Source organism: Anomalospiza imberbis, chromosome 6 (genome assembly GCF_031753505.1).
Source record: "Anomalospiza imberbis isolate Cuckoo-Finch-1a 21T00152 chromosome 6, ASM3175350v1, whole genome shotgun sequence".
Classification (NCBI taxonomy): domain Eukaryota; kingdom Metazoa; phylum Chordata; class Aves; order Passeriformes; family Viduidae; genus Anomalospiza; species Anomalospiza imberbis.
The window spans coordinates 45,104,096-45,118,905 of NC_089686.1; the positions used below are offsets into that span (position 1 = coordinate 45,104,096).

The following is a 14,810-nucleotide window of genomic DNA, read 5'->3' on the forward strand; positions in this document are numbered from 1 at the left end:
GGACATTAACAAACTTGTAAGTGACAGGCTAAACAGGCTGTGGGACCAGACTCTTCCTGTTGCTCGAGGGTTCCCACATGATGCTCAAGCTCAGCTGATGCAAACTACATTTGCTCCACTGTCTGCCAGAGCTGTATCAACTTACTCCAGTACAGGGTGAAGGTGCTTAGCTCTGGGACACCACTGACAGGCCACTGGGACACCACTTACAGGCCACTGGGACACCACTAATGGGCCATCAGCTGTGTAGAAATTTCATTCTAGGGAAAAACAAAGAAACAAAGCAAAAAACCCAAACCAAACCAAAAAACCCAAATAAATTAAAAACCCAAACCAACAACAACAAAAACCAAAACAAACAAACAACAAACCCACAACAAAACAACAAGGGAAAAAACACTGTGAAAAAGGAAGGCCAGGAAGAAATCAGGCTTAGGAAGAAATACCTCTCTGTTCTGAAACAGCCTAGAAAAGGGGAAACTGTAGAAACTCCCTTCACAGTGTATTAGCATCCTATGATAACACACATGAACTGCAGCACTCAGGATCATTTGTCCCAGCCGTTCTAAACCTGGTTTGGTTACACATCATCTCCCCAGCCCAGGCTCTCCTAACAACAGAACAAAAATACTTTGCATTTTTCCAACCCTTTTCCTTTCCCCTTGGGGCCTAGTTCAAATATCTTTTATGTCATTCTGACAGAACAATATGATTTTAGGCAGATAAACCTGGGGGTGCTGGTCGACAGCCGGTTGAATATGAGCCAGCAATGTGCCTTGGTGGCCAAGAAAGCCGATGGCATCCTGGCCTGCATTAGGAATTGTGTGACCAGCAGGAGCAGGGAGGTCATTCTTCCCCTTTACTCAGGCGCTGGTGAGACCGCATCTTGAGTGCTGTGTCCAGTTCTGGCCCCTCAGTTTAGGAAGGACATTGAGATGCTTGAGCGCGTCCAGAGGAGGGCAACAAGGCTGGTGAGGGGCTTGGAATACAAGCCCTTTGAGCAATGTTTGAAGGAACTGGGGTTGTTTAGCCCGGAGAAGGCTTAGATGTGACCTTATTGCTCTCTACAACTTCCTGAAGGGAGGTTGTAGACAGGTGGGGGTCGGTCTCTTCCACCGGGCAGCAACTGACAGAACAAGAGGACACAGTCTCAAGCTACGTCAGGGAAGGTACAGGTTGGATATTAGGAAAAAATTTTTCACCAAAAGAATAATAAAGTACTGGAATTGTCTTCCCAGGGAGGTGGTAGAATCACCATCTCTGGATGTGTTTAAAAAAAGACTGGACATGGCACTTGGTGCTATAGTCTAGTTGAGGTGTTAGGGCATAGGTTAGACCTGATAATCTTAGAGGTCTCTTCCAACCTCATTATTCTGTGATTCTGTGAACCCAGCTCATTAAGAGATACACCCTGTGCAAGACATCTTGCTAGCACTGGAAAGTTGGCAATGCAAAAGATTTGCAGTTCCCTGCCTGCAAGTGAGACCAGAGATCAAGTGACAAAAGCAAGCATGTTGTGGAACAAGGCAGACCTGCTGCCAGTCAGCACCAGGGGACGTGAGTTATGGTCAATGATGCTAAACTTTTCTTCCCACCACACAGTCCTTTCATCCCTTAGACTTCACAAGGACATCCCACCTTCCAATAGCTACTGTGAATATGGCAATTACCCTCCAGGAGCATTTTATTTCCACAGTGGGGTGAGAGTCCAGAGGCTTGCAAGCACCTGTAAAACAAGTAACTGCCAGCCCAGCAGCAAACACAAGGCCTGACCCTTTGGAGGACTGGAGATGGAGACCATGCACCCTTACTCCACACCCAGGTACTCCTTGCCGAGGAAGAAGGAACAACTCATCAGTCACCCATCTTACAGCCATAACCCAGAATGTGTTAAAGAAACTCTCCTGTCTGACCACCCAGGAGCTACTCTGTCAGTCACACTCCCCCCGTTCCAAGTCTTGCACTGCTGGGACCAAAGTCCCTTCCCAGCAGATGGCTCCAGTGACCCCATGGGTGGCCCTTTTGGCTCCCTGCACACCCCACACTTGCACAGACAGACAGGGATTCCTTACTGGCTCAGCCCTGGGTTTCCAACAGCAGTCTCAGATGTCTGGATCCTCTAAGTAATTTAATTGTGGTGCAGTGACACAAAACCAGCTTGACCTCGTGCCTCTGGGGAGGGACCCGTAACAAAAGCATGCCTGGGTTTTTATACTCTTACAGTTTGTGCACCCAGACAGTCTAGGGTCTTCTTGCTGAGTCATCAGCTCCTGCTGTATCCCTGTACCCTTTGCTGTCCAAAGGGTCAGCACCAGGTCACAGCCCCTTTCCTGGCGCTCCTGACATTACCCCCACCCAGGGCACAAACTGCAGTTCACACTGCAGCTGCACACCCAGCTATCAACACTGGCTGTATTCCTCAAGAAGTGCCAAAGACATTTAACTATTTTCACAGCATTGCATGATCATCACACACCCTGCAACAACAATGTTCCCTAGATTGGGCTTTGCCTTCAAGGAAAAGCCGTTCTCACGGGAATCTGCAGAATTGGGCCCCTGGTCAGGGATGTTGGCTCTACACAGAGATTTTATTCTAGCTAAACACAGCACAACATTTACTCACCTGGAAACACAGCTGCCCTACTCTGGGAAATTTCTCCCTCCTACTATTTCACAATTCTCAGGATGACAACAGTTACGCAAGAACAGTTGTATAGGAACATGAAATGCTTACAGGTTCTAAGCAAGACTTTCCCCAAATTTCCCTTATCAGACAGCTCCAAATCCTATGGCTCCCAGGTGTCAAGGCACACCAACCACCAGTCACCATGCCTCCATCACACCTTTGCCCTGGCAGAGGAGACCTACAAAAAAAAAACATGACACACAAGCGAGTAGGGAGCTGCTTCCACATGAACATGCTGCTGTCACCTTGGCCAGTCAGGTAGGTATTTCCCCCATCTTGCCCACTAATTCAAATCTTGGCAGGAAAAGGGGAGCAAATGGCCTTGACAGGCTGTCAGTGATTTCTAGCTTTTAGTAACTTAATACAGTACACTACCCCTTCCTAAAACGGCAGCAGGAAGATGCTCAGTGGTTCTGGCATCCTAGTAAGACATTAACAAGATTGCTGGGCACCAAACAGGACTGCAGACTTTCCTTCAGAGCAGAGCAGGGCTTCAGTTTACAACACAGATTTGATCCCTTTTCCATCTCAGCCATCCATCTGTGCCACAGGTCGCCACCACCCCCAAAACTTAATGCTTCTTACTACTACAGGCACCCGGTGAACAGATGAGCCCAAGGGCACAGCACCAGGAGAAAAACTGCACCTGTATGAACAAGTACGAGTAGCAGCACGCGGTTAAAAATCCTACAGGCAAGACATTCAAAGGGGTAAACCCTCATTAAATCCCGGCGTTTATTTTCTGAGGAAGAGGTTAGAGGAACTCCTCCCATTAAACCTTGCCTACTCCTTTGTTTATAACAGTCTGCAAAGCAAAACAGAAGTAGAGGACAAGAAGACAACCACCACGCGAGTCCCACAGGATACATCGTTATCAGTACCACTCTAGTTCAGCTGTCTTTTGCTTGGCACTGCCAAGGAGAGAGTCCTTGAGAAGCAAAGCCACAGTTACTTGCAGTAATCAAAATCACTGCAGATATCATCCCAACAGCAGCAGCAGCACGAAGTCAGACCCTAACAGCAGCGAGACTCTCAGAGATTAACATACTATGGTAAAAATACCCACTATTTAACTGTAAACATCTAATAGCTAAAAGACATGAGGCCAAAAAAATATAGCTGGGATCCTGCCCTGACACCTGGCAAGGTATATAAACTAGAAGCTGAGAAGCCTTGCAGGAAAAAGGCTGGGGCACTGGAAAATCCGATTTCCACAACTTCACCCTCACCCAGCAGCTGCAGAGGGTGCAGCAAGAGAGAGGATGCTTGGGGTCCAATTCCCAGGGTGACCTTGAGGAAATCCCACAGTCTTTCCACATTTCCACTTTCCCCATCCACTGCGTGAAGAGCACAGTGAAGAGCACAATAACCTTGACCTACCTCAAAGAGGCAGGAATCTAGCTTAGGAGAGTCTGGAAGGAGCTCAGAGGGGCTTAGATGCAGGACCTGCGCTGCCACCGGGGCGGTCAGGGAATCCTACGAATCGCCTCAGAATGGGAAGCCCGGAGAAACTGGGAAATCGCTTTCAATATAAAAAGCTGCAGCTCCGGGGCACTAAAGGGCTCGGTGGAGCCGCACACGTGTCACCCGCAATTTCCCTGGCGCGGGCAGCGGAGAGGAAGGCGCACGGCGGCTGCAGCCCCCGCGCCCGGCAAGGGCAAGCCCCGCACACGGCGAGCGGGGGCGATCAGCCCCGGGACCCCCACGCAGGCACAGGGAGCCAGCCCGGGGAGGAGGGGAGGGGCTGGGAAGACCTAAAACCCCCAGGGTGAGGAGGGGAAGTGGCGGCGGGCAAGGGCAGCCCGCAGCTCCGGGGAGGGGTTGGGTACGTGGGCAGCCCGCAGCCCCCGGGGCGAGGAGACGGCCCTCCACGGCCCGGGGGCGCAGGAAGGGCGGCCGGCACACCCCTGAGATGAGGGGCCGGGGTAAGCGGCGGCGGGGCCGGGGCAGCAGGAGCCAGGCCGGGGTGCACGGCCGAGCTGCATCCCGGCGGCAGGAGGGGTGTCGGGACCCCCGGCGGCGCCTCCGGAGGGCTTGGGAAGGGCCGTGCCCACACTTACCGGGCGGCGGCGGCGGCTCCCGCCGGGGCCGGGGACGGTGCGGCGCGGCGCGGGGTGCGGAGCTCCTGCGCGGCGCGGCCCGGCCCGACTCAGCTCTGCCCCCTCCGGCCGCGTTGCGCGCAGGAACCGCCGCCGCCTGTCCCTCCCCGCCGGGGCGGCCGCCGCGTCCCCATGGCAACGCGGGCCGGGGCGCCCGGCGATCGCCGCCGCCTCCCCCGGCCGGGCGCGGGGTGCCGGGACTGCCCCGCCGTGCCCCGAGCAGCCCCGGCCCGCGCCCACAGCCGTCTTACGAGGCGGCACACGGCAGGACACGGGGCGAGCGACAGCGGGGGAGAAATAATAAGTCTGTCTGTACCCGAGTGAACGGCCTGAAGTTGTGTCAGGGCAGGTTTAGGTTGGGTATCAGGAAAAGGTTCTTCACCCAGTGGGTGTTTGGGCACTGGAACAGGATCCCCAGGGAAGCAGTTACAGCACCAAGCCTGACAGAGCACAAGAAGCGTTTGGACAATGCTCTCAGGCACATGGTGTGACTCCTGGGGGTGGTGCTGTGCAGGGACGGGAGTTGGATTTCATGATCCTTATGGGTCCTTTCCAACTCAGCATATTCTGTGATTCTGTTATTCTCTTCAGGATAGCAGCCAGGCCCATTGTGCCCATTGGGTCACCATGCTGTGCTGCCTGCTACCCCTCAGGAAAGCCACCATACCACGGGCAGGCATTGATTTTTGGGGTTGGCAGGCTCCACTGTGGACCTAGAGTTCTCAGGAACATTATGGGATCTAAATGCTTGCTGGGACAAAACATCCACAGAGATTGTTTCATCAGGCCTTAGAAATTAAGCATGAAGGCAAGGAGGACAGGAGCAGCCAAACAGATCTCCATGCCTCTTGGGATGACCAAGTTCTTTGTGGTGAGGGTGGCGAGGCACTGGAACAGGTTGCCCAGAGAAGTTGTGGATGCCCCATCCCCAGCAGTATTCAAGGCCAGGCTGGATGGGGCTCTGACTATCCTGGTCTAGTGGAAGGTGTCCACTAGAGGAGGATAGAGTGAGATGATCTTTAAGGTCTCTTCCAACCCAAACCATTCTGTGATTCTGTAACATCCACAGGTGTGATACCACCAGAGAAAGAGGTGAAGATCTCCAGGGGAATACATCTCTAAGAGCCTCCCTCTTTGCTCACATACACCACGCCCTGTGAGTGTGGGATTTCCAGCTCTGTACCAAGGGCCCATGGAAGCTGGCAGAGCACCAGCGCACAGTTGGAGGTGACTAGAAAAGAGTGCCTACAAGGATGCTCCCAGGAGCATGTAGGGCTAATGAGGACATTGTGTACACAGGAGAATTGACAATTATATTGAGTCGCGATGAACAGCCCAGAAACCTCACAGTTCTTCACACACGCACGAAAACAAGAGGAGCTTGCTATCACAGTCAGGGTGAACCCAAGGTGAGAAGAAGATGTAATCCAGAGGCCAGTGAAGCATCAGAAATCAATGGTAGTGAGTTGGATATAGGTGAAAAGGGGTTCAGCTTTTCTCATGTGCTGTTCAACCTGGGCTGAGCAAAGCATGAGAAGATACAGCACTGGAGCTGGAAAGCTCCCTCCAGAAGGGTGGTGCCTGACCAAGGAAGGAGACCTGTGTGCTGTGGCCATTTTATGGGCATATACTGGATAAGCATCCAGCACAAGAGAAAAATGCAAGTGCAGTGGGCAGGGAGATGCCAGAGTAGTCTATCCAACCCCACAGTCTTATCTCCACCATGTCCTTGGAAAAACAGGCAGCAAGGCTTGGGTTGCAGGCAGGCTGCTGTGGTGGGCACTGCTGCGGGAATTCCCAGTTTGGAGAACTGTGGGGGAGTTGAGGTCTTCTCACTCCCCAGCTGCAAAACTGCTTCCCCCCCCTTTCCTTGGTGGTGGCATAGCCCCACTCTGCCCTGTTTTGTAAAGGCATCAGTGGGTTTCACTGTGCTGTATCCTCTCAGTCAAAAGCTGAACTGAACTCAGTGCGGCTTGAGGTATAGATGTTACTGTTTATCACAGTGTAGATGTGCTGGCAGGACATTACTGTCCCCTGGCAAAGAAGAGGTTAACACTGTCCATCTTTGTGCTGCATCTCAGGAGGACTGCAATCACATATTTTTATTTTTGGTTCTGCTGCATAAGAACAACTGTTCTTTGTAACCTGCATGGCACAAAGGACCCGTTTCTTCCGGCAGCATTTAAGAGAGGGCATAAAAAAGGAAGCAGAGGAAGAAAGTTCGTATTCAGTGAGTGCCAGGTTGTCAAGGTTTCCTCTGCTTTCAGACATAGTTTTTTTTCTCCTGACAGACACAAAAGGGATTTAAAACTGTTAGATGCAAAGCAGAGCTTCAAAAGCAGCACTGTCAGTGTCTGACAGAAGGTGAAGAGCGCAGCTCAGGACCTCCTGTACAAGGCAACATTGTTGTCATCGTGGTGCACACAGGAGCATTAGACCAGGTCTGTGCTCGGCTTGTCACAAAGCTTGTCCTGTGTGAGTCGAAATCCTGCACTGCTTTCAGCCCACCTCCCAGAGGGGCTGTGGGCCGGTTCAGCCCTACAAGGACATGGGTCAAGTTCAGTCTGCTGCAGAGAAAGAGGCTTTCATGATGTCTCGCTTTTCAGTTTCCTTCCCCATTTGTATTGTTTTCTGTTTTAATAAATTGTGAATTGCCAGTGAAATCCCCAAGTGCCTGCTGAGTGTGGTTCTTAAACCAACGCTTAAAAAAGTAAAATTGGGCAAGCTTGGTCACTGCTCCCTTGGCCTGGACATGATTCTCAGAGCACTGGTAGACAATTCAACTGATAAATATTGAAGAGGCAGAAATGTAATTAGCACCAGTCAACATTGTTTTCTGGAAAAATCAATCCCAGCCAAGCCTGATTTGTTCTCCATTGAGACCACAGGATGTGTTGCCAAAGGTAACAGCACAGAGGTGTTAGGGGAGGCATCCAGGGTATAGTCAAAGAGAATGAGTAAAATGAACAGATTCACAGCTGGCTGTCGGCTGGGATGGCAGGAAGCACACAGAAAGCACTGGTCTGGTTTAATTTTCTGTGCAGGTACTCGACATTACAGAAGCAAGAGAGGATGTGGATGCAGCTGGAGTGCAAGAAGGGGACAGCTTAACCCCAAAGCCGGCTCTGTTGTTCCCAAAAGCTCAAGCTGCAAGACCACACTGGTGAACCCAGTGTATGTGGTCTGTCTGTCCTCTCTGCCCATTACTCCTTGAAAAGAGGCTGCAGACATCTTCTTAGTAGCTATTTGATTCAAATGCTGAACAATTACTGGGAATAACGTCCCTGATGCTCAAAGCACGCAAGTGTGTGTAAAAAAAAAAAAGGAGTCGAATTTTCTTCCTTTTTTAAGTGACTTTTAGAGCAGCTGGGTTGACCCTGGCATTCTAATGAGTAACACATCATGAGCTGGCTTAAACAATGGCCCAGCTCCTGCAACACATCCTGCAGGGCTGGCATCTCACAGTGCCCAGTACCCGTGAGGCTCCAGCCTTGGGGCTGCCTGACACCCGGCAGCCCCGTTCCCTGCCTGTCCACAGCATGTGCCACAGCAGCAGTGCCTCAGCTCCTTTGGCAGCCAACACAGGCTCCCACGCTCAGCACAGACAACACAAGGGAAAGCAATCTCATGCCCTCCATGCTTATCTCCTGGATAAAACAGTGAGGCACTTTTGTTTATGGAGTGCCGATGAATGGCACTGTCTTGGCTGTGAGATCGGCCTCCAGATCCCACTCTGGGCACAGCTGCTGGCAGGGAGCCTGCAGCTGAAGCCACCTATTGCCCTGGGAGCCTTTCAGCAGGGCATTCCCCCTCAACCCAGGAAGAAAACAACCAACAGCTTCCCACCATATGCATCTGTCCCCATGCAGAGGTGGCGTCAGATTTATGGGGCACTGATCACTCCTTTCCCCTGCAAGTATGGCCCAAGAGTGCACATAGATGCCAAAGAATGCAATTTGCTCCAGAATTTTTCAGTATTCCTCACCTTCCACAGCTCATTTGTTCATCTCCCCTTTCAGCAGCTGACAAACAACTGTGAGGAATCTGCATTGGCAGTAACCTGCATGGCTCTTTCTTGGGGGGCAGAAAGGTGAGATGGCTTTGTGCCACCAGGATGAAGTGGATGCTGAGGACACTGTCACCCTGACACGGGTGAAACAGCTGGACCTCATGGGGTGTCACAGGTCACAGGCTTGCCACCTCACCAAGAGCTGCAGCCAGCTCCTCCAGGGCCATGTTATTTTAGGACCCCAAAAAGCTGATGGATCCATTTGTGACTGCCTCTGCCTTCCAGCCATCATTTGTGCACAGCCGTTGTCACAAAATAGCCTGTTTAAGCAGCAGGATTTTCTTTACTCTGCCCAGACTGCAAATAAATCATCTCTTGTAAGGGACTCTTGAGGGGGAGACACAAGGTGTTCTTGCTCCTTTCAATGCATCAGGATAAAAGCCTCACCAAATCATCTGTTGTGGGGATTTTTGAGGGGGAGGCACAGTGTTTTCTTGCTCCTTTCAATGCACCAGGATGAAAGCCTCACCAGGACTGTCACTCAGCCTGATGCTCCTGCAACACATGAAGGCTGTGCAGACACCAGGACACAGAAACTTGCAATGCTGAGAGGGACCAGCTGCAATCAATATCACAAGCCATGCTTGCTCTCACCTCTGGCCTTGAGGAGATGCTAAGAATCACAATGATTTCCATTCTTCTCCAACCTGGAGGGAAAAAACCCAAAAACATTTGTCCTGAACCATTGCTGCTTCCAGAGGAAGTAAAATCTTCCAAGGACATGGCTGAAGAAGCAGCAAGGTGAAGGTTCATACCTAAGCTCATGTCCTCCCTTGGCTATCCTGTTACTACCTCCCTCATCCAGCTTTCCTGTCCTACTTCTTTCTCACTGTAATCTAAAGCTTCTCTCCATCAGCCCAACAAAGCAGAATTAGAAGCCTAAGCAGCCAGGCTCATCAGCCAGGTCTCTTCTTCACACAACAGGGAGAGATGGGTGACTCCATCGGGGCTGCAGCCATCCTCTGCCAAAGTCCCACTCTCTTCTGGACATGCAGATTTGCTGTTTCTAAACCTGGTTATGCTAAACACCACCAGAAGACCAGGTCTGGCCTGTGGCAGAAACCTGGCAGAGACAGCATGGCTGGGGCACATCTGGGGTTATTCAGATCACTGTGTGATCCTGTTCACACCCAAAGCTTTAAGTTCTTGCTGCTGCCTTGGAACTATCCCACAGGTGAGCCTGCCATACCCTGGTACCTCTTTTGATCAGGAAAAAGGTTTTCTGCATTAGGATGGAAAACTCAAATAATTTCTTAAGCTATTTGAGGGGTCTTTTAGAAATTCCAAGATTTACCCTTGCTGCTTCAAGCAGAGGGCTGGCAGGGTTGTAGAAGCACAGAAACTTAGGACAGCTTGGCAGCTAAGAGATGACAAATATTATCTTGCTGTTTTCCCAATTCACTTACTAAATGTCTGCAGACAGCATCCCTTAAACTCTCATGTCCTGTTAGCTTAATCAAAACTGCCCAACTTCATGGAATCACACAGTGGATTGGGTGATCACACAATGGGTTGGAAGGGACTTTAACGATCCAACTCATCTGCCATGGGCAGGAGCACCTTCCAGCTGACTGTTCTGGGTTGTGCTCAGTCTCTCTTCCCTGGACTCCTGTGACCCAGCAGCTGATGACCACGCAGGGCCTGCCCCAAGATGTGGCCCCACCAGGTGACCCAGCACATGGGACTTTGTGTACTCAGCCTGAGACGCAGTGAAAACAGAACAGAGCAGATGTTTTCAAGCTTGATATGTCCAGAGTAGAAATCCTGTCTCCCCCTTTGAGCAGTGCTACCTGGTTTGCTTCGGGTCACCACCTGGAATTCTCAGTCCAGGAATGAAGCTCAGCCACATGGCTTTGAGGAAACTTTCAAGCAACAACCACCTCCTCCAACCCTTGCAAGTGTGATCTCCTCTTATCCACAGGGCTTCAGCAGAAACAAAATTTGCAGCCATCCTGCTTTTCTAGAGAAAGCAAGTAGAGATGCTGATCGGCTTCCTCTGCCTGCTTTGTTTCTCCACATGCTCTGTTGCAGCTGTCTGATCCAACTCTTGCCTGAAACAGGCAGCCCCAAATCTCTTGCTCCTTATACATGGGAATGCATTCAGCTTTGTGTATTTTTTGCTTTTTAGAGGATTTATTTCCCCACCAATTTAATCAATCACTTTCTGAACACAACATTTATGTTTTGGCCTCAAACTTTCCACAGCAAGGAGTCAGCATTAGAACTACGCAGAGTGGAGAAAAAAAAAGTATCCACTTTTGCTAATTTGCAGGTGATGCTGGACTATTTCTTTTGGTGCCACCTAGTTGAGAAACAGTGGATGGCAACCATGTATTCACAGTCTTCATACTTTCCCAGGAAATGCAACACTTTGCTGTAAGGAAAGAGTTAAAAATGCTCTGTAGTACTCATCTCTGAGCATCCCTCCTGCCCTTCGCATATTTTCCTGTTCTGCCATCTCCTGTCTGGAGAAGATAAGAACTGCACTGGTGTTCAATGAACAAACCAAGCAGAAGGATCTTAGCTCCAGCCCCCCAAAACAAACTTCTGGATGGGTTCAATCTACAGACCTACTGTGAGACAAGGAGAATAAAGGCATGGTCATATTGCCTACCTGGTTTCTTTATTTCCCAGTCACCGAATTCTTTCAAGGTACCTGGAAACTGGAACAAGAGTCAAACACTCTTCATGGATTTTCAAGACACAGATTTACAGAAAATGGTGCTTTAAGAACACAGAGTTTATATCTGTGAAGTTCAGGAAATGAACACACACTTAATTGCAGAAAATACTGTATTCTTAATTTTAACAGTGCCAACTGATAAGCACTGTGAGCTCACTTTGATGCAGCCCTGGGCTGGGGTTCTGATGCACCAGTGACTGAAAGCCAGCCCCACTCCCTTTCCCAGTGAAAGCTAATCTTGCTTTAAGGGCTGAAAGCATGGGGTAATCCTCCCTTGGGAGGAAAATAGTGAATTTAAGGACCATCAGATTTCATTTCCCTTTTAAAAAACCCAGCAGTATGACACTGCCAAGTATGGACATGAGTGTGTACCAAGTAGAAGGAAATCTTACAGACTGGGTATCTTCTAATGCTCTTTTAGTTTTGGCATCAAGCTCAGTAGGTTCATGGTTGAACCATCAATTCCTCAGTGCAACACACTGCTCCTTTTTTAGAGCAATCCTCCGGGTGTGCTGAGTTTTACAGCATTGCTGCCTGCCCACAGTAACCAGAGAAACTGAACACAGCCCCTGTGGGCTCACTCTCCATTTCAATTTCAGTCAGGTCTTTTACTGGGCATTATACAGCATTTTACTGACAGGCCTCTGCAAACAGTTTAACCCCCTGCAGAACATAATCAGGCTTTCCCTTGTATTTTTTATGGAATTAATAAACTGATTTGAGATTTGCCTGGGCTTTCATGTCTCAGTTTTTTTCTTTTTTTAAAATTAATATCTGTAGGAGCTGGAAGCATCTTACCTGGATCTGTCTCCTGGCAGCTAGAGGACTGTCATGGTTAGAAAAAACTTGAAGTGGTATGTGGGAAACACCCAGGTCATTTTGCTGGAGATCTGCAAGTTTATGAATTATGACAGTTTAATTATGACAGTTAAAGAGCTATAAATGTTACAGCCAAAAAAGGAGAAAAAATGTTCCTACTCCCAAAGAATTTCTTGCTTTACTTTTAAAAATTTTTGTAAGTAGGCTTTTCCTGGTAAAAATTTATTTGGGAGAATTTTGGACATATTGGGATCGTGCACAGTAAAAACCATACAATCTCCTAGATCATCTGTAGGACACTGTAAGGTGCATATTAGGCACTAGGAAAAGTCAGATAGCTGGAAAGGGAACGATACTACTCCAGTATGTGATGAATTCATGACAGAAGTCATAAAGAATGCCATATTTTGATTCAAAAGATAAATGCCAGGTTAGTTATTTCTTTTGCTGTTTCAACCATCTACTGCAACCGTTATCAGCCATAGCAGTTATAGGCTTATGAAAGACTTACTGTTCCTCAAAGAGATTATTGATAAAGATAACACACCTCAAAAGAATGTTTTCCATTGACTCTCTTCCAGCTCAAATATTTGCTGCCAAGTCAGCTGAGGAAAGAGGAGTTGAACAGTTGCTCTGATTTCCTGCCAGCACCTCGGCGTCCTCAGCTGGGTGCTTGCTTTGGTGTCACTCCAAGGAGAAAGCCAGATGCACGCAAGAAGGCCCAGCCCAGCAGCTATGGCTCAGCAGGAAAGACTGGAGATAACAATCCTTGTCTGGGGTACAATACTTACCTTTCGTTAAGTTGTCAGCCCAAATCCTGGAGAACTGTTCTACTGATGGAACTGTCTAGGGTTTGGTATCTGCTGTGGCCCAGCCTGGCTGCAGCCCACTATGGGAGTAACCTGAACACCTGGCACTAACCTTCCTCTCTCTCTCGGCACCAAGCTGTTTTCCAGAAGAACTGTAGCTCTGCTGATGCCTGGATGAGTCCTCCACAGAGTCCAGACTACCTACCCTTTATTCCAGCATTGCCTAACTCAGCTCTGGTCTGACTATCCCAAATGGAAAGGTAAGTGCAGCCGAGCTTCGTTCTGTTGTAGCTGTGGATGCTACCTTGTGCTTCCTGTAGACTTCTCCTGCACCTTCACCAGAGGACATGCTTACCCTACACACTAGATTAGCCTTGTTGCTCTCTAGACCTGCTCCACCTGAGCCTCAGCTCATTCCCTAAACGTTGTGTTTCCTGGCTTAGTCCCACTGCAGAAAAACCACCCTCCAGCGACACCATAAACTCAGCTGCAGTCTGTCCTGTGCTTTGCAACCAGCAGTAACCAAACAGGAGCTCTTCTCCCATTTCTGCACAGCACAGCCAAGCTCACCTGTGTTCTCCTGCCAGCAGATTTAAAGGGACCAGTCTCCATCTAACCCAAGGCATTTAAGGAATAGCAGACCGTGCTGTGAAAGAGTTAAGTGCTGATTTTATTCCCAGTGAGAGCAATATGCTCAAATGCCTCTCTCCAAAACTGGAGGAAAGAACAAATACCTTGTTGGTATCTATGAAAATTACAAACAATAACATATGACACAGAATACAAGAGAAAATGTACATTCAAAAGAGCACTGCTGACTTGAACCCAGCATGAGACTTGGGGCAGCACAATCTAAGAAACCAGATCTGTGGAAGTCCCTAGGCCCAAGGTGACAGCTCAAATCTGCAAGTCCTTGTCCAGTGCTCTGGACTGGACAGTAACCACTCTGTAGCCTGAGATGTTAGAACAGCCTTAAATGAGAGAAAAAGCAGAATAATTTTACGCCTCTCTTTCAATAATACTGATGGCAGGTCTGAAGCAGCATCAGGGAAGCCACCGATGATTCTTCAGGAGGGGAAAAAAACACCGGGATTTTTCCAACCTGCAACTGCACATTGACTTTGGGTGGTGCAACCTGGCATTTTTAAACACACTTTTGTTTTTTCAGACTAGGAACAGCCCTTTAAGTAATGTTTAGAGAGTTTAGCTGAATTCAAACCTGTCTTGAAAGACTTGAATTAACTTAAATGACAGTAGTCTTTCAAAAAGCTTGCATGTAATTTTCCACTGTCATTAGTGGGTCTTTAACTGAGGGCCATTGTGAGATGGGGAACAGGAAGAGAAGGGCACCTCAGTAATAAATCATTGAGCAGCTAAAAAGCAGCAAATGCTTCCAGCCTTATACAAGATATTCAGGCTGAAAAACTGGGAAGTTAGCTCAGCATGGTTCATGCCAAACACACAACAGTGCCTTATTTCACAGCTGGTCAGACCAGTTTTTAAAATGCAAATTAAAGTCATGCTTTTCACCAAAATTCAGGAGGGTTCACACCTTCACCACTACACAGTCACATTTCACTGGGAAGGTGTGAGGACTATCCCTTGGAAACTGCAAGGGAAATTTTAATTTCACTTGAATCAGAGT

The 14,810-nt window shown here is 49.0% G+C and overlaps 2 protein-coding genes and 1 long non-coding RNA gene across 3 annotated transcripts in view; 1 reads left to right on the forward strand and 2 right to left on the reverse strand.

Moving 5' to 3' along the window:
- Positions 1-4,907, reverse strand: part of SLC25A22 (solute carrier family 25 member 22) — a 51,243-nt gene extending 46,336 nt beyond the window's left edge. Inside the window, exon 1 of the mRNA XM_068193837.1 lies at positions 4,747-4,907. The gene's annotated coding sequence lies outside the window, so the exon portion shown is untranslated. The remainder of the gene's footprint in view (positions 1-4,746) is intronic.
- The window catches only part of IRF7 (interferon regulatory factor 7), a 100,833-nt gene that overhangs the window by 54,206 nt on the left and 31,817 nt on the right, over positions 1-14,810 (reverse strand). The window lies entirely within an intron of this gene.
- On the forward strand, positions 4,396-14,033 carry LOC137475954 (uncharacterized). Its single transcript, XR_011000158.1, has 2 exons — positions 4,396-4,454; positions 12,938-14,033. It is a non-coding gene; the product is annotated as an uncharacterized lncRNA (long non-coding RNA).